At 41.5% G+C, this 26,561-nt stretch overlaps 1 long non-coding RNA gene across 2 annotated transcripts in view; it reads left to right on the top strand.

Moving 5' to 3' along the window:
- Nucleotides 1-2,354: 2,354 nt before the first annotated feature.
- Nucleotides 2,355-26,561, top strand: part of LOC148186659 (uncharacterized) — a 44,533-nt gene continuing 20,326 nt past the window's right edge. For both annotated transcript variants that reach the window (XR_015779502.1, XR_015779501.1), the window contains exons 1-2: nucleotides 2,355-2,584; nucleotides 16,922-17,080. This is a non-coding gene — a long non-coding RNA (uncharacterized LOC148186659). The remainder of the gene's footprint in view (nucleotides 2,585-16,921; nucleotides 17,081-26,561) is intronic.

Below are 26,561 nucleotides of genomic sequence, written 5' to 3'. Positions count from 1 at the left end.
TTAGACTAGTAACTTATGAGAATTTAGGAGTGTGTGAAACACCCTAAACAGCTGCCACTGTGCATGTGTGTGTGTCATGCATGTGTCTGTGCATATGTGGGTGTCTGTGCATTTTAATAATAAGGTGTTGACTCTGCCCTCCAAGGCTCACCTGTGGGGATTCCCAGTGGTGTGTGTCCGGACCTGCGTTCATGTATGTGTGTGTGTGTGTGTTTGTGCACATACGAGTCTGTGTGTATGTGTGTCACTTTGGGAGGCCCATATCTGTGCACCACAGCGCAACACCTGCCAGAGGCTGTGGCTGTTTATGACAGAGGCTGTGTGAGCTGGAAAGGACACTGTGGAGCATCGCCAGCTCCATACACACAAACACACACACACACACACACACACACACACACACACACACGCACACACACAAAAAAACAAAGCACACAAAAATTGTCTGTGATTTTTATTGCAATAATTCATATTGTGCAAACACAAAATTCACACAAGCAAACACTTCTAAATGGCCAGACATCACACCTACACTGTAAAAACTATGAGAAAAACACTCCCCTTCACACACACACACACACACACACACACACACGGGTAAATGTAATAACCACAGGGCCGGTGTGATCTGTGTCTCTCTCCCTAGGTCTTGCTGGCTGTGCAGGTCCCCAGCAGCTCCTATATTACAGCAGTAGGCAGGGGAGCCTGGCAGAGCCACCGGCCTACAAAGTTCAATATAAACGAACAGTGGGATCTCCCAGGGACCTGGCAGGAAAAAGCTTAGCAAAGTTAAAGCCTCACCAGCCCTTCCCGGCTGCCCATGCCAATGACACAACACACATGTACAGTGCATATGGGCATACAAGGCTGCACACACTCACACAGTTGTACACACACTGACAGCAAACCTATTTCCCGTGGAAGGAGTTGTGGTGCTTCTGTAGTTTACCAAAAGGCCGGTCAATTTTACAGGTAATTTACTCTAGGTTAATGTGTAAATTTGTGCAATTTGATTTGAAATGGGATAGTCACAAGGGAAGACAAGCCTGACATACCAAATCAAAATACCAGTGATCTTACAACTGACAAAAACTGAAAAACAGTTTTTAAAAAATCAAAACTGAAAACTGGGCACAATAAGGTACAAGGCACAACAAATTCATTGTCATTGTCTGAAATGAAACTTTTTAAAATTTACGAGAAGTGCTTTCAGTGTTTCCAAAAACCCCCCCAAAAAACTGTTTGTCAACAGTTCTTATGATATCTTAAACCTACAATGGTCCCTATGAAATCTAATGAATGAAGATATGTACTTAACATTAAATGGTGTAATGTTTAGAAAAGGAAGCATGGTGATGATGCACCATAAAATAACTCAAAGTGCTCTTGGTATCACACGGGACACAAACACCATTCGTATGGGGGAAAGTCCTGTGTTTGCTTGACCAATCCACCATTCATATCTGCCTTCTCTCGGGACTTACGCTCATTATTCCCCTAAGCCGTTTTTACCTAGTTTTGGTTAGCCTGGACTTTTTGTGTAATAATGGACTTAAAATCTCAGTCTCTCAAGGCACAATGAAGATATATGCATCTTTTTTTCAGGACAACCTTGGCTATTAGGCTGTAGTGATGTCACTTGAATGTACAAATAGGTATGAGACCATAAAGACAAAAGAAAAATTAAGACGGGAATTGAATTGCACAGATCTTGAGTGATAAATCACCCATGTAGTATATACAAGCTCTTCTGCTGTAGAAAACCTTTCTCCTAAGTGATGGCAATCAGAATGTGAAAAAATAAACATTAAAACTATTATAGTTCAAAAAATGAACACACTTTTCCAAAAAAACTCCCATTGTTTTTTGTTTTGCAGTTGTTTGTATGTGCCATTATCTGTGTCATTCTGCACAGCAGCTTCTCTCTGTGATGCTGCAGAGGGCCACATCACACACGCTTCAGATAGGGCCCCAATCCTCCTACCTGCTCTGCCTGCAGTCAACACAGAGTTTACATCCATCTGACGCCCTGCTGCTTATTATACTGTCTCCTGATTTACCCTTGTCTCATTATTATTATTCTTATTAATCTTATTATTATTCTTATTATTATTATTCTTCTTCTTATTATTATTATTGTTATTATTATAGGGGCTACCAGCGTTTATTCTAATGCAGGAGGCGCTGCCAATACCACAGAGCGATAGATACAGCAGGATTAGACCAATCACAGTGCAGTTTGCTTCAGATGACGTGCGGCAATGACAGCGGATACAAAGAGTCGGTCGGTCTTCCGATTGGACGATAAAACCAAAACAAACCTCTGACCTCTCTCCAAAGGGACTATGGGAAACCAATATGGCGTTTAACATCGATGCTAATATACTTTTGTCATCGAAATATGATTAAAAATATGGACGGAAGACACCCAATATCGGATCTATCATCACGGAATTATTGAACAACGTCCCGTAAAAACACCCGATTTCCACGGCTGAAGAGAAAGGCTTCTTAAAGAGCGACGATGCATCGGAGACATCCCCACGAAAAGGCGCAGCCGGGAGCTTTACACTGCCGAAAAAAAGTAAGACGATCCGGCCTACGGTCGCAGAATTAGGACACTTTACATAAAGTGGAAAACATTGTAGTCGCCGGTAGTAGTACGGCGGACTCAGTTAAACTACTTATTTCTTTACTCCAGTCAGTGCATTTCCCACGTGAAATTGAGTAGTTAATATATGAAAAATGGCTCGTGATAATGTGGGATATACCAATTGTAGTGCATTACCCTTTGTAGGTATATGTACAAACACAGCATCTACAATTCCATGGCAACTGTGCAAGCTCTATCCTCTGATGAGGACCATGTGATATGATCAGCTGCCAGAGAGCACAGCTGCCAGGTACCATCATCCAAAACATCGAAAATAAAAGGAACAACAAATCTTTATAGTGCTTTACATAATCAGATATAGCATTATTCATAATGAGTAAAGCATATTGCAGAAAAAAAAGTTTGTTCATGTTTTGATATGAATGAATGATTTTTAAAATTATTATTGTGTCATGCAAACAATTATGCCCAGCCCAGGAGTCCAAGAGTCCAAGTACATATTAAGAGATAGCATTAAAGGAAAGAAGATAGAGCAAAGCAAAGCAACAAAAGTATTGTACATAAATCATCATTGAGTGACAGAAAATTCAGAATAACTACTAATTAAACAAACTTTCTTGTCTTCTCTTCCGGGTTTTTGAAATATAATTGGCAAATGCATCAAAATTTAAGCTACCACACTAGTTTTTGGTCATCCGAGCATCAGAAAATATCACGGTTTAGAGGACCCATTTGATGAAATATCAATTCTTTCTAATAACTCTTGATATTTAGACATTACACATAAAATCTAAACAGATTTGCTTCTGCTTTCAATATATAAATTAAAACTCCACTTAACATGGTGATGACAAAGCAATTTTCATTTGCATTCCTGAGAGGAAATCACTTCTTTTGCTGGGTGACTCTGTGTAAAAGGACAGTGAAACAAAAATTACTCCCTTGCCTTTATTTTACCCTCCTCCTTTCCAGCTCTCCATGCGCCTAGCCCTCTCTCTGTATGCTTTGCAGGGTTGCTCCCATCTTCAGATGGCTGTGGATGCAATAATGACCCAACAGATGGGTTTATTAGAGGGCGGTTAAGGCAGCCAGCGGGTGGTTTGTTCAGGGGGAACCGAGAGCCGCAGCGCCAGGAGCTCTGGGTGAAAAGGAGACTTGTCAGGAAGCAAGTGACTCTGCCTCTCTTCAGTTGTTTATCCAAAAGGCAGAATCTCTTCCTCGTAATGATCTCGGCCTTTAGGACCAGTTGTCCTTATGTGTGTGTGCTTTTATTTCACACCCACACATGTGCACTCATTCTTATGTAATAATGCATCCATGCATTGCATTCGTAAATTTCCGTACATATGCATCCCCCTGAAGCATGTGCATGCCTTTTGAGATGTAAATGAGATCAAGCTGGCTTTGTTAGCTACCTGCGCGTTAATCCTTGTTTAAGATGTCATCTGTCTCTTTTTGCCTCTCTATTCGGTGGGGCGGGTGGCATGCTTTGTGTATTTAGCCCCAGGTGTCAAAGGAGGTTCCTCAAACCCTCGTTAGTGTCCTAGAGTGTGTCTGCATTTGTGTGTGTGTGTGTTTGTGTGTGTGTTGCTCTCTGCTGGAGCATGCCTAGATCCCGAGACAATGTGGGCCACATCAGATCATGCAGAGACCTTATTATTCCCTTTGCACTTCTAGGTCTTTCCAACACTTGTTAGTTTTCACTAGTCAATAGGAGCTCAATGGAGTTGATTTAGCAAATAAAGGCAAAAACGTGTGACATCAACTCAAGCATATGGATGGAATTCAGCCATCAACTGGAAGGAAATGAGTAAATTAGTCCTAAATTAACGGAGTAAAGGAGGTCAGAGGTTTAATTTCCATGAAGTGTTGCTAATTATTGATGATAGGGTATCAAAACTTGTATATTTTCATTTAAGATCTAAAAACATTCAACAAAATCTGTAAACCGCAACCCCTTTGGATTGACATGCACAGAAACAAAAGACATTAGAGGGTTAAAATTAAAAGGTACAATAGGAGAATACAAATAGTTCAAAAAAACAAAACAATAAATATATAAAAACAAATACATTTTCAAACAGCAAAACTGTCCCATAAGGGCCTGATGTGCAACAGATGCTTAGTGCAAATTTGTAGAAACCAAACGGTTACACTGGTAAAAATCTGTACTGTAACTCAGCTGTGCAACATGGGTATGAATTATGACCTCCATCCATTTTAGCTATACCTTATCTAATGGGTTGGAGCCAGTCCCAGCTGATTTTGGGTGAGAGGGGGGATACGCCCTCGACAGGTCACCAGTCAATTCCAGAGACACACAACCATTCACACTCACCTTCACACGTATGGGCAATTTAGAGTTGACAATTAACCAAACCTGTGTGTCTTCAGACTGTGGGGAAAAAAAAAACAAAAAACATGGAGAAAATCCAAGTAGGCACTAAGAGAACATGCAAAGGGCACACAGAAAAGACCCCCAGTGGTTGGAAGGTTTTAATGCCAAGCTCAGACCCTTTGACAATGTTAACCTTCAGCAGAAATAAACGCACTCACTCAATTCAATACACTTTAGCCACTTATGTTACTAAGTCACAAAGCGGACTTTACGACTTAATATTATGCCACAACTGCTGCTTGTGGTCACATGTCCTCATACAATGGATTGTATGATATCTTACAAAAATGCACATGCAACCGTCTGTATGACATCTTATAAATTAGTGCCCCATTAATGGCTTTGGCAAGTTATGTTCTTAATTTAAAGTTTTGTTCTTAATGCAAAGCTATGCAGGTTAGGTTTAGACAAGTAAGTCCAAAGTCTCTACATCAGGTTTAGAAAGAGAACATGGTTGGATTTCGTCACATTATGTACTTAACATAAAGTTATCTAGGTCAGGTTTAGGAAAAGGAACATGGTTGGACATTGTCACATTACTCATGTAATGAAAATTTACATAGGTTAAGTTTAGCTAAATAAAGTTGCGTTTAGGAAAAGAAACATTGTTGGGGATAGTCACACTTGGTTTTGCAATATCTCCTCTGTGCTCAGCCAATACACAGAAGAGGAAATGCCTCGAAGGACATTATGCTGCTTAGAGACCACTCATCTGAGGAGTGTAAGGCACGCGACACCTGGAGGGAGAAATCAAATGCTTGTTAGGGCGCGGTGGAGGGCCCTTCACGGTCTCTCACCTCTGAAACCTCAGCAACAATCCCCCCCCCACCCCCTCCACCCGGATGCTGGTGAACCCCCTCTCCTGTATCCTCCTCCCCTCTCCTCCTCTTCAAAGGTCATCCAATCCTGGCCACCGCCCCACTCCACCCACAAAACCATGGACGGATACCCAATGAAGGGTATGAACACTGAGCTTTTAGCCCCTTTTTCTCTCGAGGGGTGTTTCTATCTCCTTTGTTGTCTCACTCCAGCACCGTATATACTACACCTTCACGTTCCAACTGATCATTTATGGAGAACATGTAAATATTTGAAGTCGCACTTTATAGAGGCTTAGTGCTGAAGAGTAAGATGAAGAAGAAAATGAACCCTATTTTGTGTATTACTGTAGCTTGCAGTCAAGCATTAACAAGTTATCTGGATATTCAATCTGTGCCTTTGCTTCTTCAAGAAAATGTCATTTCACACATGGTGAAAAGTACGTTTCAAGTATAACTTTTTGACGTGTATTTTACGCGATTATTCCATTTTATGCTATGTTATACTTTTTTCTACTCTACTACAAAATTATACGACAGCTATTTTACAGGTTTCGATTTTACATATAAAATACGCATTAGTTTGTAAATTATGAGGCATTTATGTAGATAAATTCATCATCCAGCAGTATGTAAATCATTTTAGCACCTTAGCTCCAGCTCAACTGGCTATGATCTTAAAATGCTGCTTACACATAAATGCATGGATTTGAATAATCAAGTAATATAATGAGTAATAATATCACACTCACTATACATGCTGAAAAGAGCCATTTCTTATAATGGGTTCTTTCAGGTCATGTTAATATTATTATTAACACTGCAGACTATAACTTACTGTAAATGCTCATGACACATATGACACATTGTACATTTAAATGTTCTAGTTCTTCTTTCTGTTTAGATGATCAAGTGAAAGTAGGAGCCACTATAGGCTGATAAAAAAAAAAAAACAAAAAAAAAAAACCCTCACTCCCTGAAAATACAGTCACTTTTAACAGATCAATGTGTATTTATGTTTAACAGACTGACATATTAAAATGTTAAATCAATCCAGTAAAAAACAAATTATTTTGCATTTGGGTATAATTCCTACTATAGTTTAAGATTACCGTATTCTCCCATCAATTCTCTCATGAGCACACACGCACACAGACATTTACGCATCCAAAAAAATACACTTTATGGGCACCCCTGCACAGACACAGCTCACCCATGTCTGTAATCCTCCTAATCTGTCACCATGACCCAGGGTAATGCCATGTCACCACAAGTGTTTGGCTTTGCTTTCAACTCAGCCATGTTGACACCCCACGTCTCCTCAGAAACTCTCCCTGACTCTGGCTGCAGCCCTCTGGCCTGCCCCCACTTCCCCCCAACTCCCCCCCATGACACCGCGGCTCCTTCTGCCCTGTCTCAAGCAGCTACCATCGTCTCAGCCACATCTTGGCCTGGAGCCGACACCACGGTATGCAGCAACCCTGATTCAGGTGGCGTAAATATAGCCCAGCCTGACACTGAGTGGACGCTACATGCACCTGAGATGTAAACAAACTTAAGCATCAAAAAAAGCCAAGGCCCCCCAGCCTTACAGCATCGCTCACAAAAGCTTACGATATCCACCCCTGACGAAAGACGATGCCAGAATCTCTCGCATCTCACTGTTGCCTTTACTCTCTCTTTGCATGACATGAGCGTTTGCACCGAGCTCCAATTGGCATGACAGTGTGACCCCCAACCTTTTTTCTGCTTGTCCCCACATCCCATCCCCTAACATCTCTCCTTCATTTCCTTGTCCCCGCATCATCTATGTCATCCCCCCCTCCTCCCTTACTCTCACCCACACCCCTGCTCTTCCCTCAATGACAATATCCTGGTAATGGTGGCCTTTGTTTTTCTTGGCCCGGGCGCCTGGATTTGTCAGGACGCATTTCCTGCCCGCAGACTGAGGGGGCTGCTGCTGCGTGGCAATCTGGGCTCACTTCTCAGGCAGCTAAACCCTTTGACACTGTGCTTTTTAATTAAAATTACATTATGATTAATCAGGCAGAAGGAGGGGCCCTCCCCCTCACTTGCACTCCCTCCACCTCCTCCTCTTCTCCTCTCTCCTCCTGCTCAGTTTCCAGGCAGGTTTGATTACAACCTGTGACGGACGTTCCTCACTGCCAAGCCGCTAAAGATGTGCTGGCAGATGCGGCGGCCTGGCCAGCTTGTCAAGCCCCGGGGTTGCAAGCAGCCAGGGAGAGAGGGACAGAGGAAGGGAGAGAAAAAAAAAGAACAGAGGAGCAGCGATAGAAAGAATATGGCAAGGAGAGTGTGTGGAAAGAGAGACCAGGTATGTGACAAGAGAGGGAAATTAGGAGAAAAAGAGAACTCAGGAGCGATAACCAGAGACTTAAAATCCTCCAGATACTCCAGAGACTGTGACAAGCCATCAGGCAGACTGACAGGCAGGCAAAGCTCTTGTATGGCCATATTGATTTGGAGAGCTCTGCTGCATACACTCACTCCCAGAACAGAGGAGACAAGAAGACATGAAGCAGGGATTCATTTCTCCCTACAGCTGTACAAGGTGCCTAGATACAAGAGCCTATACTTAACTCCAGTGTCTTTGCTGCTACTCTGGGTCCTTTATATGGCAAGGTGCATGTAACCTGGAGCTGTGTGTATGTGTGTGTTGTATATGTTTGCTTACTCATGCTGAAATAGTCATGTCAGAAGTATGTAGAGACATTGAAACAAAAGGTAGAGCCAATAAAGGGCATGTCAATGAGAGAGCACAAGACAAACGGGATGTCCTCTGACGGGACATCAGAGCACCATTGTGTTAAATGAGTGATGCTGAAAAGTGTATTAATTTTCACATTAAAATAGTTTGACAGAGGGAACATCCTGTCAAGCTGGAAAATACCAAACATTTTTTGGCATATTTTTTCTTAGGGGACCTGTTACTCAGATCTTGGGTTTCAACCAAAAGATATTTACACCCCATTGCTCAAAAAATACTCGATTTTCCTCACACTGTCTGTGCTGGCATATCTTTATTCTCCCTCTGTCTGAGATGCTTTGTTTTTAGTACATCTTTTTTTAAACCCCCCTTTCCAAAAAGCCCAGTCTGCTTTGATTGGTCTGAGTTTCCAGGTCTTCTGTATTTCTGCACTGTCATTACAGCTGGGGAATGTGACGGAGTATAGAGGCGATTTTTTACCATGAAAATTACCAACAAAATCTAAACCAAAATCTTCACAACCGCACATGTTCCTGCAAAAATCAAATTCGAAAGTGGACTGAAATTAAAGCCATCAGCAACCAAGATGACATGTTTCCCTTATTTTAGCATGTAGCTACATGTAGCAGTGTACTTAGAGCTAGGAGGATGACTTTAATGGAGGATAGCAGCATTTTTTACCCCCCCACACCCCCCAAAAAAGAAAAAAGTATAAAAGCTTTTAAGCCAAAAATGTTACAAATGTTAGCATAGGCCTATGACAAACCAGTGTTACATGTTTAACTTTTGCTAGCATGTAGCTACATGTAGCGGTGACTGTAACGGTGAAAGGAAGACTAAAATTGGTGAGAAATTGGCGATCAAGAGTCAGAATGTAAGATTACATCTAACCTTTTCCCATGACAAATCACCAATAGAGCTTCTCAACCAAACTGGGTGAGTTCCAGCAGAAACATGATCAGAAATGTGGAAGAAATTAACATCTGCAGCTAAGATTACATGTTTCCCTGACATTAGCATGTAGCAGTGTACGTATGTTAACACTCGCAATAGCATGCTTGGAGCAGATGACCAAAGAAATCTGTCACCAGCTGATTTAAATTACATGTTCAGAAAGGTCTGAAGCCTGAGGTTTTTTTTCACATTTACATATATTAAACTCATTATTTGAAACTTTTGCGTAGTTTAATATGAACATCTGACATTTCAACATTATACATACGACAGAGCATAAGTAAAAGCATAATAGGTCCCCTTCAAAAATTCTGATGTTTACTTTCTTCCCTCCAATGTGTACGTTTAGCCATATGTTTGTAGCAATTCATAAGAGGAGCTGCTTACACTCATTGCAAATCAGGTCAAATGGCTGTTAGCACCTCACATACACTGCCATGACCCTGCATGATCTACAGTAGCCGTGAAAGAAATGTCATTTTGTGGCCACGTCTCAAGGATTGAATGCGTGTGACTCTGTGCGTTTATGTGCGTAAGTGTTTGAGGTTGTGTTTTTGCGTGTGCTTGCATGCTTGTGTGTGTACGCTCACATAGTGTGTGTGTGTGTGTGTGTGTGTGTTAAAAAAGGGGGGTGCTGGTGATAAGGGGGTTGAGCAGGCGAGACCGGCGCGTTATCAAGCACATTTCCGTCGCTCACATAAGTGTAACAGAGTTTGTAAAATCTCAGGAAGGATGGGGAAAAAAGATTGGAGATGGTACTTTTTCATAATCAAATATGCATTGAACCATTTGACTTAGTCAAACATGTCAAATCTCTTTTTAATTTTTTTTCTTTAAGTAGGATACATTACAGTAGGAAACAAAATTCTGCACCGTGCATTAAGGACAATTTCTGACAAAACAAAGATTTCAAAAGCAGCTCTTAAATTATAATGAAAAAAAATACTACAAAATGAATTTCATTTTCTAGACAATTATGTAATTTCTATTCTACATTCAAATCAGTTTTCCCTTTTTGTGCCTGTCTCTCTGCATCGCTTTCACCCATTCAGCCCCCCGAGCAGAAACAGGCCTGTATTGAGCGTCCTGTGGCCACATTGACAGGCAGTATTAAAAGCCAGTAGGTGGTCTTTCACTGTCACCGGGCAGAAGCCCCTCGTCACAGCACATTAATTACACACTCTCACCAGCTCAAACAAGCCTTGCCTGTTCATGCACGGAGATGGATTAAGAGCAGAGTGAAGTGTGTGTTGTTTAAAAATCCCAAATTTAATCGTTGCTCTTGCCCTTGCCTTCCTGCAGCAGAAATTTCGTTAAGGACATGCAGTGATAATGGTAACAAAGGGAAGTGAGCAGCCCCTATTTTAAAATGTGAAATTAGTTGCATCAACTTCAGTGGACCTTGTGATGGTTCTTGATGAGTGGGCTGGAAAGAGCGTACAATCTGGTCGCATTTGCCGTTTTTCTATTAACTCTATAAATACCAGTGTTGTGGCTGCTGTGAGTGAAAATAAATGTCAGGGAGTATTTTTCCGTCAATCCATCTGTGATGCTGCTCCCTACTCCACACATGTACACACAGATATTTGTGTATGTACTTGTACATGCACATACTGGTATATTATGTGTCTATGCATGCGTATATATTGAGCGCAGGTAGTTGCATGCAGGTGTGATTGTCACAGGATCCAGGACTTTCCTCCCTATGACCTGACCCAGCCGTGAACCCTGTTGCCCTTACGATCCATACGTATCATTTACCCAACGCCCTCCCTGTCGTCTTGCCTAATGCACGGAGGCGTGAAACACCTCGTAATGCTCAATCACAGCGGGGCACAGCATGCTAGGAGCCATCCAGAGTGACAGGACAGGGCCAGGGAGGCTGCCGGCTTAGGGACGAAATACCACATCGCCCTCAGGGAGAGAAAGGTGGAGGAGGAGGGGGGAGAAGGGTGAGGGGCTATAGGGGTTTGGAGGGGGAGGGGAATAGGGGGTACAAGTGGGGGTTAAGTTGGTCTGGGTCAACAAAATGCAGATATAAGGTAAGTTTGTTGTCCGCTCACGAAAAACCCCAAAGAAATTGGACAAAAAAAATAAATTTCTCTCCTCACTTTAGTTGGCAAATATCAGATTTGCATATAATGGCTACAGTACCATCATTAAAAGAGTGGAGTTGATTGGAGAGAAATTTTTGACAAACATAGCAACACCTATGTCCCAGCACGCTCTTTGATGGCACCGTTCACATTTTTGTTTAAACATGGCTGAGAGCAAATTTCAGGTGTTCTTAATGACATCTCTCTTTTGCTGTCCAACATGTACTCAACAAGCGCAAGCCTCGAAGTCTAAAAAATGACGCCAATACAGAAGTACCAGAAACTGTAGTTCGTTGAACGGCTGAAACAACCACTATTGGTAATATATAATGCAGGGTTGTATATAATGGCCGCACAGACCTCCGCTGTCTACAACATGGATGTATTATGTATTATAGTCTGGATACAGCCAAGGGGACGGGGCCCCATTCATTCCTATGAAAGCTGCTTATTGGCGTATTAAGCAGAAAAAGCTTTTTCTGGGTGTAGTAACAGTGTAAAATATCTGGCTCTACGGCAGCCGACCGCTGGATCACTAGCTATCTACATCTTGAAATGAGTCATTTCATGAGGGTTTTGATGCTCATAAAAATTATTAACTGATTTACAGACATCTCTTTCCTGATATAAGTTATTGGGGAAAGGTCTTTCTGGGCCAGGGGGCATCACGTGCTGCTATGCTGCTTTGGGTCCCTGACAACGTTAACGTAACAATGGACCTTTTTCACAGCAGACAGTTCATCTTTTCATAGTCAGGTAAAACACAGGTGTATTCAATAACAGTAACACAGCTCCATTATATGTCCAGGTAAGCTATTCAAGTGAGCCAGCATGCAAAATAACTAACTCCCTTCAGTTAAATGCAGCTATAATTAATGTTATTGAATACACCTGTGTGTTTCCCACTGTGACATGTCAAAACATCTGCTATGAAAAAAATCCATAGTGGCCACGGCTGTTAAGCTATTGATACAAAAAATGATTGATCACAGACAAACAGAAACCTTAAGATACTTGTGGAAACACACAGCATCTTAAGCCTGTTGCAGATGTGTTCGCCCATGTCTGACAGTTTACAATCTTATGTCAGAATTTTTGAAAACATCCGTTTTCTCCCCATTCACACTCCGGCACAGGATCAGCATTTTTAAATTTATCCTGTTTGGATGTCAGGTTTCAAATTCTCCATTTTTTGCGGATGGTAAGAAGTGGCTCAGTATGGATGTGAGGCCAACAATTTTTTGATTTAACTGCTGAAGACATTCTGGATGAGCATCGTGATGGAAAAGAGGACACGGTGTGTAGTGGTTGGATTTGCAAGTGAAAAACATTAAAGGATAGAGAAAATGAGAAGGAGGAGGGCGGGAGAAAAAAAAGATGGAGAGAGACGCAACAGACGGAAGTCACACTTGTGAAGTTGGAGGTGTGAAGGAAAAAGACTTGATCATGTTTAAAGGCAGCTTCTTGGACTGCTGTTTTAAAACCCATCAATGTGCTGCTTAACTCTTTCTGTTCTGAAGCAGCAGATCTGTTTTTTACACTTACCAACAAACTTTGGTGAAAATATTGAAAAATACAGCACGGTGTTGTGAATATGTTGCTGTTGATGTTAGTGTGGGGACTGTGTTAATAGTGTGGTATGAGAATTATTATTAAACTCATTAATATTAACTGCAAAAACACCAAACATTGAATTTCTATGGCCCATTTCTTTTAGATTATTTTAGCAAATGCTAATAATGTGTATACACTAAACATGAGGCACCTCAAGCATAATTCCAGACACATTTTTCTGACTCACTGGCACCTTCTCTACTTGTAAAAACCTAACTAGCTAGCATCTGAAGAATTTTACACATACATACATAAGCCTCGGAAAGTGTGAGACACTGATGTTGGCAGAGGGGTCCATCTGATGCATTGAGAATAAAACTGGTTTTCGCTCAAAGTCAGCACAAAATTGTCATAAAATGTAAACAAGAGGAGAGATCTGCTTCCACCCTGGCAAAGCCTCCCTTGTCCTTGCCTGTGCCCTGTGGACTCATGCCCAGGACCTGGGCCTCTCCCAGGCCAAGCTGCCCAATGGTCCAGTTAATCATATGCAGCGCCACGAGGAAGCTTATGCTGGCCTATGCCAGTTTATGCCTCCATGACTGCAGGGTGTCGAGGCCAGAACTGCAGTGAGAGGGGGGCCTGACAGACTGGCTTGGCATCTGAGGCCTTGGCTTAGATTTGAAGATGAGTGGACTCCTCAGAACCTGCGCTGGTACCCCCTCTGCCCCCTCCGAGTGTTTCTCCCAGTGTCCAGGTCCTGCTGTGGGGCTGCTGACCTGCTGACTGTGTGGACAGAGACCCTGCTGACCAACACAAACACTGACATTACTGCCTCTCAGCAGGGAGAGACAAAAACTCTCAAGGGCAGCATGCGGGTTTATGTGAGTCAAGCGTGTGTCACTTGTCACAGAAAGTAGAGGATGGATAAGGATGTCCATCCACTGTCAGGCGGCGCTACCCCTTATTATATAACATTTACCTTATTACGAACCCTCGAACCCCATGCACAAATTTTTGTGCATTCCTAAATTGCCATATTACACGATAATTTTACCAATGTGACACTTACAATAAGCACTTAACTTAGTTTGCCAACTCATTTTAACTAATTTCCCGGCTCCTACCAGTGCCTTAGACATACGAGAGTTACGACACTCCCATAGACACCCGTTGTGATTGTGGAATTCGGAAGTCGCGTGGGTCATAAACACGGATATTTCCAGTGCTGAGCCCCATTCATTTTCAATTATCCAGAGGCTCGCTCACCAGTAAGTGTTAATGTTAATTAAATCACTCCATGTTGGGACATTTTAATGCATAAGTAGACCTGACGTGATTCTTTTATGTAGCCGGCTTTAGGTTTTGTTTTTATCTTGAGGTAATGGCTACCGTAGTTAGATACTAATTTCAGCCAATGCTAACGGAACAATGCTAGCATAACTTGGCTACCTCAATGTCAGTTGACCTTATGTTGCAGTTACATTAAATTAAAACCCTTATTGGTGTTCGTTTGTTTACAGACTCTATGCCCTCTTGTTAGAATCATGTTAGAGTCAGCAACATTTACTTGCAACTGTTTTAGTTGAAGCTACATGTAATTTACGTTACATTGACTGGTAGGCAGATTACATGGGTAACTTTACCTAAAACACTGATGGGCCTGCAGGAGACTTGAATAGTTTTTTTTTCAACAATATGAGAATATGTATGTCTGTATGTCCAGTCTAAGGTTTGTCAGAGGTGGTGACTGCAGACCTGCACGTCACTACCAACATCAGGAGATGAAGACCCTGGGTGGAGGAACAGATTGGACCTCAGCGCCAGGTTGCAAATGATTCAACTCTCCATCAGTGTTTTAGGTAATGTTACCCGTGTAATCTAGTAAAGCAAGCTACCAGTCAGTGTAACCTAAATTACATGTAACTTCTACTAATACAGTTGCAAATTAATGTTGCTAACTATAGCATAAATCTAATAAGAGAGCATAAACTCTGTAAGCAAACGAACATCAATAAGGGTTTTAATTCAATGTAAATGCAACGTAAGGTCATCTGACATCTAGCTAGCCAAGTTACGTTAGCATTGTACCGTTAGCATTGGCTGTAATTAGGATCTCACTACGGTAGCAATTATCGTAACTCTGTATTTCTAAGACACTGGGAGTGTTTTAACTCGAATGGTATTATTTCAGTTTTGGCCACTATATAAAATTTGTATCAACGCCTATCACACTTCCTGGGGGCTTGTACAGAACTGTACGCTAATCCTTTTCCCAGAGTGATTGTAAAATAAAACGTGAAAAACACAATCTGTTCCACCTCAGATGGTATAATGTGATCATATCTCTGTTGTTTACACTTTAAGCAAGCGTATTAGCTGTTAGCTTGCCTTGCAATGCTAGCTAACTGTAAACATCTACTACTTCTAAAAGATGGTTTATGATTTCTTATGGCTCCTTAACAGATGCTAACACTTTAGACAAACATTTAAAAAAATCATTATACCAAAACAGATTTAAAGCTTCATTGTGGTGGCAATGTTGAAGTCGTGCGACAGTAGCTTGTTTATGGCCTCAAGTTACCAGTATGACACTACCATCCAGGCTGGCCAACAAATAAATATCATCTCCTCAGCACTCTATTAACCTAAGGGGAACATGAATCAGTGTACCAATTTTTCATTGCATCCATTCAATGGATGCCAAGTCATTTCACTCAAACCCCAACTACAACCATCATGTTGGCACTATCTGAAAAGCAGGGAAATATCCTAAGTCAGTCAAATGTATTGTTTCAGGACAATGAATGTCTGTATTAACTTTAATGCCAATGCATCAAATACTCATTGAAACATTTCAGTGATGGACTGAAAGACCCATGTTGTCATCTTAGAGCCACATTGGTAATATGGCTAAAAATGAGCAAAACTCACAGTTTACATTAATCTATGCATGAAACTATCATTAAAAGGGACCTTGATGTCTTCAAAGACATTTTTTGAGAGTATACCAAATCAAACTGACCACCCTTGCCCACTCACACACACAGACTACTTTTACACATTCTTTTAGTCCGTTTGCAATGATCTGTTTTCTAAACAGCTGAGTGACCTTAACTGTGTACCATCACAAAGCACACTGGAGGTGCTAGCCTTCAGATGAGGTGACACAAAGAGATATACAGTTATGAATCACTTGTAATCTGTGTCCATTATTAGTTTACATACCAACATGTCAAAGGTAAATTTGAACTTGAATTAATGCATGCATGTTGTGGTGGAAATGAAAGGTGTAATGTAGATACGTGGGTGTAAATAAAAGCATGAGCACATTTTATTAGTGTGCTCATGCATTTTGCATCAATGAGCGCCGCCACAAAAGAGCAGCATGGATTGACAGCATAGTGGGGCTGGCCTCTGGCCGACTGTGACCTTTGACAAGTCTCTGTCACTTCTCACCTCGGCAAGACGAGCTCTGTCATATCAGCGCACACAACATCACATGCTCCTGTCCCCCATCCTGCCGTCTCTTCGATTAAAAGCTTAATGGTTGTTTTACTACTCTGCCACTTTGATGACAGCATGCTAATCTGCCACCGTTGGATCTCCGAGAAGCTGAAGGAAAGAAGGGGGGTGGAGGAGGAGGAGGAGGAGGAGGAGGAGGAGGGTGAGGATATCTTACAGGTTAGGAGGGGGCACTGACAATATAATCATGGTGAGACACTGCAGCGTGAGGAATTTTTTCTTTTTCTTTTTTTTCAGTTTTCACACGCGGCAGACCCAAAGGGGTGGTCCTGGTCAGGGCATCTAGCCGGAGAGCCCAGTCTCACCTCACTGACATGGAAGCCACCCTGGCTGTCACTTTGCATCTCTGACGCCAAGAGAGGGAGACCATGACCAGCCTGACAGGGGCAGCGGAAGGTGAGGACCCAAAATGCTTGAGACACACTTGGCTCAGAGCCAAACTCTGCTCCTCCCTTACTTTCTGCCGCCCCCTTCCTCCTGACACCTCAGAGTGTCTATGTGAACTTTTATACTTTATGATCTTTCTAACCTTTACATTTTTGAAAAAAACATCTAAAAGGATCTGAAAGACCCGTAATTTCTCTCCTTAGAACTAATCAGGCATTTGGATATGATGACAAGCGAGAAAGGTTGAACATATTTGAAATATGTCTGCTTTGAAAGTAGATGCCACAAGAGCTTTGTGATAAATGAACATTGAAATACAATTATGACAAAAAACATTATTCATCTCCATGTAAATTCTTTGTCAAAGCCACAGGGAGCCATAGGAGAGTGTTTTTTTTTTTTTTTTTAAAGAGACTGATAAACATTTGCTGCATCCACCACACTGGGTGCTAAGTAATTTTTAGTATTTAGGAAAGTTTTAACTGACAATTGATGACTGATGTGCCATGCACGTAAGTCACTGTTGGTACTAAGGAGATTCCACACAAAGACATCACCCTTACACAATTGCAGTTAGGAGAGGTGTTGCAGCAACCCCCCCCCCACCCCACCCCAATGTGGGTGAGATATATTATGTGGTTTTTTTTTGGTCCAAGAGCATAAAAATCCCAAATTATTTATCGGTAACATATGACTTATCAGAAATCACATGAACAAAAAACCACCAGCGTAGGTATGTCACACTACGGTAAGAAAAAAAAAAAGAAAACACAAAGAAAACACTTGTGACTTTGGAGTAACCCCATGACAGATGTGACACAATGACTAATGTTTTGATACTGTGTGGGCGCTGCAAAGCGAACAAGGGCTTCCACATTGCTTGCAAAACAATCTGAATGCCGTAGATGCATCAGAAAACAGTTTCAGTGGTCTTTTGATTTTGATTTATTTTTCTCTGGTAAGTACTGAACTGATCATGGCTTGAAGATTGTTTAGCTTTAATGATACAATTGATGATAAATGATACAATTAAAAATTAAAAAATAAAAAAGCAAATTGCACTTCATTGTGCAATTCACATCAAAACAGAATAAACAACATAATAGCATTAAAAAATGCAATTAGAAACCATCATGTAGAAGAAAACCTTTATATAAATATTAGTCTTTATGCTGTATGATTTTTTTCTCCTAAATAAAATTGTCTATGTTCTGATTTGGATCTGTACATTTTATGTAAGTTGAATGAAGAACTAGAAGTTAAGAATTTCACTCATCAAAAAAACATTTCACACTTGTTAAAAGTGACTTGCTTCCCACGAGTGTGTTGCTCTTCTGTGAACAAAATTTAAGTCATGAGAAAAAAAGTGTGACTGTTGCCTCTCAGGTCGTCACAGTAAGAGGCCTCTGGAGACCCTGAAACTTGCAGTAAAAATCAACACTCTCTTTCTGCATATATCATCAGCTGCTGCTGTTCAGTGCATTTCAGGTGAACGATACGAGATGAAACTTTTTCTGCGTTATTTTCTCTCATGTTAAAAAAAACGTTCATGTCCCAGCACTATTTTATGATAAACTAACCAGCTAAAACTTGTTCATTTCAGTTGTGGTTTTATAAGTGAAGGCGGAGAGGCCAACGGTAAAAGTGGCAGCATAGTAAGAACAAGAAAACCTGACACTTTGCAGCCACTCAAAATGCATTTTATGCCCATTTTTGGTCCACTGAAACGGATGTTGTCAAAAGAATAACACATTATGCTGAACAGCTTTTGCTATGACACACTAGAAACATTGTGCGGTCCAGTACTATGGTGTCACAGTTCAAATCAGGATTGTATTATAGCAAGCAGATACATTGGCATGATTTATGTTTTCTTTTGATAAATGTTGTGAGTGGGCATCACTGAATTAACTAGATTCTACCTTCGTAAACAGCAATCTGTGTCTGTGCATTTGAAGATTTTACCTGTATGACTGTCCAAAAATGACTCATATGGGTATTTTCTATCGAATCTCTTCTTATATTCTGGTTAAATCACATAACTGACACCTAAAAACAACTGCAAGGTTAGGGGTAGGTTGAAAAGAATCATGGTGAAAGGAGGTGTAAAAGTATTATACATTCAACAAACCAACCATAACTCCAATCTAACATAGTTTGCATTTGCCGGTGTTCAGACTTTGGAATATGCCCACTCCACAGAGCTGAATAATTCATCTGGCATCCTGACATGAAACACCGGTTTCTTGGTTGAAATAAAAAATGATCAATCAGAGCCATGGGTGGGACTGATGCCATTGTTAAGGTACACTCTCACCATGTTTATTTTCCTAAAACCAACCACTATGACTGCCTAAACCTAACATCCATAACTGTATGTTAATTATGTAATGTTAAGGATATAACGTCATTTATGGGGAGCTAATTCGTATATCATACAAACTGTTGTGTATGCATTTTTGTGGGATATCATTTGAGAATATGTTGTCACGTGACATATGTCTGTAGCATCACATGCTACAAATACTAGCACACTTAGCTGTGATTTAAATAACTGGACTGTTGGTTTCACATGGGAAACAAACAGCGGGCTCCCCGGTAAAAGTCTGGAGGCTGTTCGGCCCGCCTAACCTATACCGACTCTCTCACGCTTCATACTATAGCGTCAAAAAATGCTGCTGCCTGGTGTGTCTCATACTGTTAAAGCAGGCCGTGGTGCAATGGTATCTGACACCGATGGCCACAAACTAAGTGTTGGTATTGATTGAGTTTGGGAGTTGGGAATCAAACCCAGTTGGAAATTCAGTTTTTTCACTCTAATATTATTTTTACATGTTAAACACACACATAGGCCTGAAACACACACACACACACACATGCACAAACAGGACTTACACACATAGACTAATGTCAGAGCATCCCAAGAAGTTTTGGGTTCGGTGCCTTGCTCAGGGGCATGTCAGCGGTGCCCAGGAGGCAAACTGGCACCTCTTTAGCTAAGCTCTCTATCCCAAGCCAAGTCCTGATGGATTGACGACGGCTGCCACTTGAGACAAACAAACCAACATTGCGGGGGTTGGTGGGACTAATGTTATTGTTTTTCAGTTGAGGAAAAAGCTTTGAATACACTTTATTATCCCAGAGCCCAAAGAATTGTACTAATGCAGCACAGCCCTCCTCCATCTATCTATCCATCTATCCAGTCACACTTTATCACACTCATTCATACATCTGCACCCCTCCATCGCTGATCCCATCATTCTGCGTTACACAGTTGAACTTGTGCCCCCTGCCTCCTTCTTGACCTCCTCGGTGGAGTGCTGTGAACCCACTGCTGCCCCCTTTCTCCATCCACTCCTCCTCCACCTCCTCCTCCACCCCCCCTTGTTCCAGCTCTTTCAGCGCGGCAGACTGCCGAGCCCGCTTGGCCGCCCCTTGCCGTCTCACAGAAGTGCGAAAATAAGATGGCATTGGATCTATTAACACATTGGGCTGAGTGTTAGTGAGGGGGCCCCAGCCGAGACCACTCTCCCAAGGTCCACCGACCGCCATGCTGCCCCTGCTCTGGCCGGGGGCAAGGTGGAAGGTTGTGAAGGGGGGAGGGGGTGGGGGGTGTAGTCTGTAGGCAATTAGACATATCTGTGAGCTGTAGGAGGGGGTAACGAAGGGGTAGCAGTGCAGTGTTCGGTACAGGGCATGCTGACACTTGTCCATTTGAACTATCACCTGTTCATCAACAGCATGTCAATTGATGGATGACTGATCGATAGTTACATGTCAGGACTTGCTTTGTCTGACAGAGAAGCTCTGCGCTCATCGTCAATCCTGAAAAAGTGAATCTGTTAACATTTGTAAAATATATATATATATATATATAAAAAGTGTGATATTAATTTTAAGGTGATTTGGAGTGTGTTGTTCGGGGGGGGTGTCAGGGTGTGTTTGCGTTAGTGATCATGCGAGAGCGCGTGCCATCCGCTGTTTGTTCATGTGCCGTCGCGCATGTGCAAAAACCCTCCCAATCAGTCAGCATATTTTCTATTCATGAAGGTAAAACATAAACTGCCACATAAACTGCCATTTCTCAGATAACCTTGTTCCAATGTTATGATGACTTTACATGTGCTCGCATCCACAGGATTTCACTCCTGAACTTGTTGGCACGTCGAGATGTAATGTGTGCCTGTCTGCGAGTGTCTCTACCTCGGTGCGATTACACGCCCACAGATCTACCAGCTTCATCACAACAGCAACAAAAAAAAAAAAATAAACCTCACAACTTTTTGTCACACTTCAATCACATAACATTAACCAACCGCATGTTGGGAATTAATAGACGGTGTTTGCTGCTATTTATTTAACTTTTCTTTTTTAGCAAATGATGAATGAATGCTCAGCACAGTTGTAAGACAAAGGAGCGGCAGTGCGATTTTCATATATGTTCATTTTCTATGATTTACAGGATGTAACATTATTGTCTCTTGTGTTTCTCCTCCTGGCAGTGGAAGCAAATTCCACCATCGCCCCTCTGCTGTACAGCATGTGGCCCTCCCTCAGAGGGGCTGGTTACCAAGCAGATTAGACAAGATATTTACAGGTGTGAAAAGATGCATTCTTCTAATACAGTGTGAAATTCTTCTGTTAAGTGCGCTCTTTCCAATAAGCCTGTTCACAATGGGATGAGAGAGAGGAAAAGAGAGAGAGAGAGAGAGAGAATCCAAGAAGCGAGTTGTCTTGTTTTTTGGCTCTGTATTTTAAAAGGAGCTGAGGCGTAGCTGAGCGCAAGTCTTAAGAAAAAGTGATAAAATATACAGTGAGAAAAGCTTTCAAAGTGTCGGGAAATTAAAGCGGAGTGCAGCAGCAGGGCGGGGGACGCGGGTGGGGGGTTGGTTTGTCGGGTGGTGGTGGTAGAGCAGCGTTCAAGATGACGGCAATCTGCTTATGTGACTCCGGAGAGGAGTTGTCCTCGGCGGCCTCAGACTTCTCCCGCGTTGGTGACATCGTATCAGCTGGGTGATATTTTGCAGGTTGATAATTGTTTTTGAGCAGTTGTATGTAACACAATATGCAACTCTTTCGGGGTCGGGAGTGATCCTGGGAGGCTAGAGGAAGCTTCTATGTAGCCTGGTGTGACCCTACTTTTGATGTAAAGAAAGTGAAGAGGAGGCACAGTCAGTCCAAATTTCAGCGGAAGAGAAGAGAATGGGAGGTTGGAGGAGATGGATTTGGGTGAAAGCAATGGAGTGAGGGGGGAAGGGGGTAGGATACGGGGCGTAGGAGTGTTGTGACCACACGCCCTCACCCGTAGAGCATGGCTTGGAGCCCAGACGAGTCTACAGTGGGCCGGCCCACGTCGCTATGGAAAGAGGGTCATTCTGTACAGGAGTCAGGAACAGCAGCGCGGGGATCAAAATGCTGCAGTGCCAACTCTCCACCCTGTGAAAAACAAACAAATGATCCTCGCTGGTAAATTCCTATAACCAGCATTTGCATTAATGAGTCTCAAGGTAGAGAATGTAATACAAGTGTAAAGTAGGTGATTTTTAGGGCGAAATAAAAACAGCGAAAAATAAGTGTGGGAAAAGATCAGAGCATGTAAGATTGCAAGTATTTTAAATGAAAGATATTAAATTAAACACTGATATAAACAGAGAAAAAAAGTGTTATATAAAAATCTTTTTTTTAATCCTTTTTTTTTTAAAAAAAAACAAAACAAAACAAAAACACCTTGTCCTCTCCGTTCCTACCAACAACTGTAAGATTTCACCAAAGAGCATAGTGCACTCAAGCTTGTACAACCACGGTTTCTTTTGATGCCTTGCTAAATAAAACTCTGGCTCCTCTTTTATCCATTTCTGCCAGCTGTATTAGCGTCGTGTACGGCCTCTCTTTCTGCCGCCCTCTCCCACCATTTACAACACCGACACACGGCTTGGCCGACCAACGGAGCAGAGAGACCCCCTAATTAATGGAGGCAATCTTGCAGCTTTCAAGCGGCTTTACATTTCTTTAAATGAAAGGATTAACGCGGTGCATTAAGATGTATTTAACCTCCAGCACTTGCTCTGTTTCAATAAGTATTAAACAGGCCATTAAATGGAGTGAGGGCGCTCAATTAAAGCAGACAAAGGCCAGTGTGGTGAATGTGGAGTGAGGGGTGGATCCATGCTTTGCGGTTCGCATTTAGCATCTGCCCAAACAGCTCATGGTGAGCTGGAAGAGAAAAGGAGCTGACGGGCTGCAGCCTGCAGACGCACAGAAGGCCCGATGGAGAAAGTAGGGCTTCAGAGCAATATACATTAAAAAAAAGAAAGCATATAACCTTTAATAATTGTCACTTTATATTTTCCTTTAAATCACTTGCTGCATTCAGTCTGCATGATAGGGTAACAATTGTTTTTAAAAAGATGTATAGTCTACCCACATTGGAAACAAGAGCCAGAAATCTCAGAAATCTATTTTCTAAGTTGTTGATTTTACAAAACAATCAACCGCCACCATGCGAGCCGTGCCAGAGCCCCTGCTGAACAATGATGGTATTGTTCACTTGGAAAAGAAAACTGGCGTGGGCTGCTGCATTTATCAATTTTCCCTTTCTCTTTTTCGCCCACTACTTGTTTGTCATGGCATGGCGAAGGCCCATTTTGGGCCCAGCAGGTTGTCCTGTGCGCATGGCATCACCTAAAATTAGTTCAAGTCAGCGGTGGCCTTTTTTGCAGCTTTGCCACTGCGGATGTTTGCAGATCCAAAAAAACTGCTTTGTCTCACTCGCTTTTCATGTTTGTGACAAGCCTTGTTTTTTTCCTCAGTGGAAAAACATTAAATGAAATAAGCACAAAAGAAGAATACTTAAAAGTTTTATCTCAAAGTATGACAACATAAAAAATTGTGGATAAATCAAACATCAGAAGTCATTTACCATATATGTCAAAGAAAATTTCAAATGAGGAATCTACAGACTGAATTGTTAAACTCCTCAACATAACAGGCATGACAGGCTTGTCATGCACTTAAGTGTTAATTAGTTTTCATATTCTGCGCTCCCTCCCCATCTATCTTTCCATCATGAGGGTATTGAGAATGACGTGGCTCGGCAGATAAATACATTTCCTATTGAATATCATTAGCCCCCTCCCGCTGCAGGATGTGGCAGAACAGCTTTTCTCGGGTTGTCTTCCATTCAGATGATTAGCCTCAAACTATATCTCCAAAGTGTTTGTCAGGGCGCGTAGCATGCTACAGCGAATCCAGGAAACAGATGGACTTGCTCATGGAGGAACAGACTGAACATGGTGTGCCTTAAATGAGCCCGATAAAACTGTGGCACAAACCTTCAGCCCATATTACCGTACACTTTGAAACCCCCAGCATTTATGTTAGCCTGCAGGCACGCATTATGGTGCCCTGTCTGCAGCGAGAGAGAATGAGACTGACAACTAACAGTGAGAGTGAATTACGAAGGTTATGGCTGAGCTAACATTGATCGAATAACCATAAGTCATTTTAAAATGTCGTCTTTGATTGCATTTTTATGCTGGTGGGTTGTTTAAACTCAGATGAAGCTTGTTGGCGTAGAAGACAATGAAAAAAACCTTTATTTTTATACTTACAGTGGGAAAAAGTGAATTTTCCTTCCATTCAAACTTATCTGTTAAATAGGTGTACAAGCCAAACACCACCCACGAGGAATTATACTCTCTCGGGTGTAAGTTTTGTTGGGGGCGGGGGGGTCATATGACACAGGGGGTTTGGAGGTCCCCTGCCAGGAAATTTTGAGTTTTTAACGCTCAATTTCCTGCATTCTGGTGTTTATGCAGTAGTTTGTGCATTTTCCGCATCAATTTAAATCTACACCTCTACACTATCTTGCAGTTTCAGAAAAATCTGAAAATCTCTAATAATCATTTTAATTTGTGTTTCAAAAAGTTGTCCACAAACTACCCTGTAGCTGCTACTTGTCAGGCCAGCGTTACAAATTGAAAGTACAAGTGTTTAAGTCAACCTTATATGAACTAAAACCTGTTGTGCATATTTATTTCTTTAAGAGGTGTTACTTGTCTGCTTGTGATGCACTGATTTCTAATTTGTAAACTAAAGATAGCAGCAGCCCGGGCTGAGAGTGTTGCTATATATAGTATGTATTGTATATACTGTACTGCTACAAGATCCATTAATTGGAATCGCTGAGCTCTTTTCATTCTTGAAAGTGTTGTTACTCTGTGAGACAGAGTGTGGCAGAGTTATAATTTAGTGACTTTTTCCCCTTATTGTTATTTTTTATTTGGAAGTTGCTTTTCTCATTGAGAATTTTTGGCATTAACATTTTGTATTCAATCAATATAACAGACGCAGAGATTTTTTCATGTTCATCAAGGCTGCAAATGTTATTTCAAATAACAACAAAAGACCTTCATTTTGAAATAAAGTTCCTAAAAGTTGATTTTATTTTATCAGTGAACACTCTTTCATACTTAAATGACAGAATAGGTCAATTTTCACTGACTTCACAAATGACATATATGACTGTCACAGTTCAACTCTTTAGCTGGAGACAGTGGGGAGACATAGATAAATTGACAAATAAAGTGATTACTTGACCACAAAAAGTCATCAAAACAACTCACAAATAGCTAGGCAAAATCTGTAGAGTCAGTAATGTGGGGAGTAGATAAGTAAAAGTGTGCTGTATGGGTGTTGTGCTGTAAATACAATGGAAAAAAGAAACAAAAAACACAGAGGTATGGTAATTAGAGACTGCTGAACTGTGTGCATGGGCCTCTGCAGGCCCAGGTGTGTCATATGATGCTGATTGCACTCAGTCAAATCTGCAGCCATGGAAACACAGAAACAGCGCAGGCAGAGGGACCTAGCAGAGAGGCTCTCACCCTTCCCATAAGAACAAAGCATAGCTCACCATAACTAAAATAACTTAAACACATGTTAAAACAAATTGTGCTTCAATTGATTTTCAACTACTACTATTTCCACCTGTCATCAAAACATCATATTGCTGTCCAAATGGTTGCAGTTTTAAAGATGTCTTCAAAGTCCAAGTAAAGCAAAATCAGTGATTTTTCTTAAAACACGCTGAATATGTTAGAAAATACTTGTTGAAAACATGTGGAGTTGTGGAGTTACAAAGTTAAACTGTTACATAGTTTAACTGTTTTTTGCCATTTCTGTGTCCAGGATTTTTTGGGCAGGCCTAAAAGCCTTTTCCATGATGTACTTGAATGGTACATTTTCTGCTTGTGTACACATGATTGTGGCATTTTAAGACTTGTTTATCCATGTATTTATTACACTAAGGGAGCTAAGAGAGCTTGTAAAACGTAACAAACTTGATGCTGACGATCAGGATGAAGGGAACAACATTAATATATGATATAATGCAACAAGCTCTGACGTCAATAACCAGTGATGTTTAAGCTTGTTCAGCGGACACGCTCCTAACGTCAAATTTTTTAATAATTCAACTTTGGCTTGGTTA

This window comes from Plectropomus leopardus, chromosome 17 (genome assembly GCF_026936395.1).
Source record: "Plectropomus leopardus strain MGB_pleo_1.0 chromosome 17, ASM2693639v1, whole genome shotgun sequence".
NCBI lineage: Eukaryota > Metazoa > Chordata > Actinopteri > Perciformes > Serranidae > Plectropomus > Plectropomus leopardus.
This window is presented reverse-complemented; position numbering and strand designations above follow the sequence as displayed.